This window comes from Triticum dicoccoides, chromosome 3B (genome assembly GCF_002162155.2).
Source record: "Triticum dicoccoides isolate Atlit2015 ecotype Zavitan chromosome 3B, WEW_v2.0, whole genome shotgun sequence".
NCBI classification, from domain to species: Eukaryota; Viridiplantae; Streptophyta; class Magnoliopsida; order Poales; family Poaceae; genus Triticum; species Triticum dicoccoides.
The window spans coordinates 735,996,003-735,999,645 of NC_041385.1; positions in this window are offsets into that span (position 1 = coordinate 735,996,003).

A 3,643-nucleotide genomic window follows, 5' to 3' on the forward strand; every position below is an offset into this window, starting at 1 on the left:
ATCACTACTAGGAAAAGGGCTATAGATAGGATTGATTCTAATGGCGCACCGTGGAAGCAGTGCGCCACTACTATATACTAATGGCGCACCTGTTTGTGATACGCCATTAGTGTGGAAGACACTAATGGCGCACCGTAAACAGGGTGCGCCACTAGTATGAATTATTTTTTTTCCATTTTCCCATACATACTAATGGCGCATCGGGTCCATAATGCGCCATTACTATCTATAACTACTAATGGCGCACCAAGTAGGCAGTGCGCCATTACTGTAAATTTTGTTTTATTCTTTTTTTTGGAAAACTACTAATGGCGCATCGTGGCACAGTGCGCCATTACTAGTTTAAACTAGTAATGGCGCACTCAGAGGAGATGCGCCATTAGTATATATACTTATTATTTTTACTTTTTTGCAAAACTAATAATGGCGCACCGTAGGCTGATGCGCCATTAGTAACCAGGGTTACTAATGGCGCATTTTCCTACGGTGCGCCATTAGTAACCTGGGACCAACAAGATATTTTGGACAGCCCACACCTACCCACTCACTTTCCCCACTTCATTCCTTCCACCTCCTTCTCCAAGCTTTCGGCCATCTCCTCCTCCTCACCTCATTTCCACCATAGATTCAACAAAATTAAGTGGTGAAATTACCTTTTTTTGATAGATAAGTAAGGGAAAGCTATCTTCATGATATAGATCTACTTTTTTTTCTCCCTAGCTCGCTCCAACAACGTGCACATGCACTTTTTGTGGCCTAGCTAGATCTATGTATGTTTGTGGTGTTGCATGTGTTTGTGGTGTTGCATATATGTTTGTGTTTGAAGTTACCGGTATTTGAAATATGCGATAGTTGCCAATATTTTGCCGTAATGTTTTGATTCATTTCCGTTTCGGCGAGAATTTTGGCACTATGGATTCTTTTTGGTCCTATTTTTAGGGAAGGTCATGCCAAATTTTTTCTTGGTTCTAACATATCGTTTTGCTCTACCCCGCAGGCGACCATGGTCCGCACGATGACTGAAGGCATCGTGAATAGGTTTTTGAGCTCCGCGAAGGCCGAGATGCTTCAAAAGAATGAGACGGAGATAAGATGTCCATGTCGAAGATGCAAGCTGAAGAGCCTTATTGCGGACCCGGATTCCGGGCAGGTGTGGGACCACCTGCTCTTGCGTGGTTTCATGGATGGCTATCGGTGGCAAGGTGATGAAGATGACTATCAAGTCGTCCATGGCCGGGGCCGGGCAAGAAATGAGGAAGGGCAACAAGACAAGTACCACCGCGGCGAGGGCGGGCGAGAAGACGAAGAATCTCCAGGACATGATCACGACGGTGATGCTGTACACAGTCATCATGTAGAAGATGTCGTACATGATGATGAGGAAGATCAAGACGAAGGGAATGATCATGAAGATGAAGATGCCGGAGCAGACGACGATGGAGGCTGGGTGTAGGACCCTCATATTCAAGAGCTGCTTCTCAAGCGGACGGATAACGCAAGAGCTGCCGCCCGAGAGAAAGCCAAGCTGGATCAACTGGAGATAGACGCGGTTACTCCCTTGTATGAAGGATGCAGGCCCGAGGATACCCGCCTGAAAGTAATGCTCATGGCTTTGGAGATGAAGGTAAAACACAAAATGACCGACGCATGCTTCGACGAGAACATGTCATTCTGGCACGAACGTCTTCCCAAGGGGAACAAGTGCCCGACCAGTTTTGAGGAGGCGAAGAAAATCATGTGTCCTCTGGATTTACCGCACGTGAAATACCATGTGTGCATGAACAATTGCATCATTTATCGGGACGAGCACGCGGAGTCTACCATATGTCCGGTGTGCGGTGTCACTCGATACAAGAAGAGGAAGAAAGCTCCTCGAAAATCGGTGTGGTACTTTCCGATCACTCCTCGTCTGCAGCGGTATTTCGCGGACCCTAAGGTAGCAAAGCTCCTGTGTTGGCACGCGGATAGGGAGGAGAAGAAGCGAGAACATGACGCAAATGATCCGGAGATAGATAAAAAAGACAAGATGCTGAGTCACCCTAAGGATGCGAGCCAGTGGCAAGCGTTGAACTTCGAATACCCAGAATTTGGGAACGATCCAAGGAACATCGTGCTGGGCGCGAGCACCGATGGAGTCAATCCGTTTGGCAGCCAGAGAAGCACACATAGCACCTGGCCTGTGTTTGTGTGGATGTACAACCTTCCCCCCTGGTTGTGCATGAAGAGGAAGTACATTCACATGAGTATGCTAATTGAAGGGCCGAAACAACCAGGGAACGACATCAATCTGTATCTGGGGCTGCTGAAAGAGGAGCTTGACACGCTGTGGAAAATGCCAGCCAATACGTGGGACGCCGCAGAGAAAGAATATTTCCCTATGAGAGCCGCACTGCTCACGACGGTGCACGACTATCTCGGTTACGGATATCTCGCGGGGCAGGTAGTCCATGGATTTTCTGGATGCGTAAGGTGCATGGATGACACAACGTATCGCCAGCTAGATAGAGATCCCGGGTCTTCGAAAACCGTGTTCATGGGACATCGAAGGTGGCTTCGCGACGATGACCCGTGGAGGAAACGCAAGGATCTGTTCGATGGTGAAACCGAACCCCGAAAACGCCCGTGTACGAGGAGCGGCGAGGAAATAGACAAGCTGTTGAAAAATTGGAAAGACTGCCCACTGCCGGGAAAGAAGCGAAAGGCGCCAGAGCCGCTGCTGAAGGTATGGAAAACGAGGTCTGTTTTCTGGGACTTGCCGTACTGGAAGATCCACCGTGTGCCTCACAGCCTTGATGTCATGCATATCACGAAGAACGTGTGCGAGAGTCTGCTTGGTACCCTGCTCAACATGCCAGAGAGGACCAAAGATGGGCCGAAAGCAAGGGCAGACTTGAAATCAATGGGCATCAGGCAGGAGCTTCACGCTAATGATGATGATGATGATGATGATGATGATGAGGCGAAGCAGGACACGGAAAGTCATCGCAAAGGCAAAAAGGCCAAGAAGACCGGAAATGACTACCCTCCCGCGTGCTTCACTCTAAGTCAGGAGGAGATCGAGCAGTTTTTCACCTGCCTCCTAGGAGTAAAACTTCCTTACGGTTACGTGGGGAAGATAATCAGATACCTAGACCCAGCGAAGCAGAAGTTCAGCGGGATGAAGTCTCACGACTGTCACGTGCTGATGACGCAGATACTTCCAGTTGCAATCCGTGGGATCATGGAGGCGCACGTCTATGAAACGCTATTTGGCCTATGCAACTTTTTTGACGTCATCTCTCGGAAGTCGATTGGCGCGAGGCAACTCAGAAGGCTACAGGAAGAGATCGTGGTGATACTATGCGAGCTTGAGATGTACTTCCCGCCCGCATTCTTCGACGTTATGGTGCATCTGCTGGTCCATATAGTGGAGGATATCATCCAACTCGGGCCGACGTTCCTGCACAGCATGATGCCGTTCGAAAGGATGAATGGTGTCATCAAAGGATACGTTCGCAACATGTCACGTCCAAAGGGAAGCATAGCCAGGGGCTTTCTGACCGAAGAGTGCATCTCCTACTGCACGAATTATCTAGGCATCGAGAACCCCGTTGGTCTGTCCGTCAACAGGCACCTCGGCAGGCTCGCTGGATGGGGTCACCAT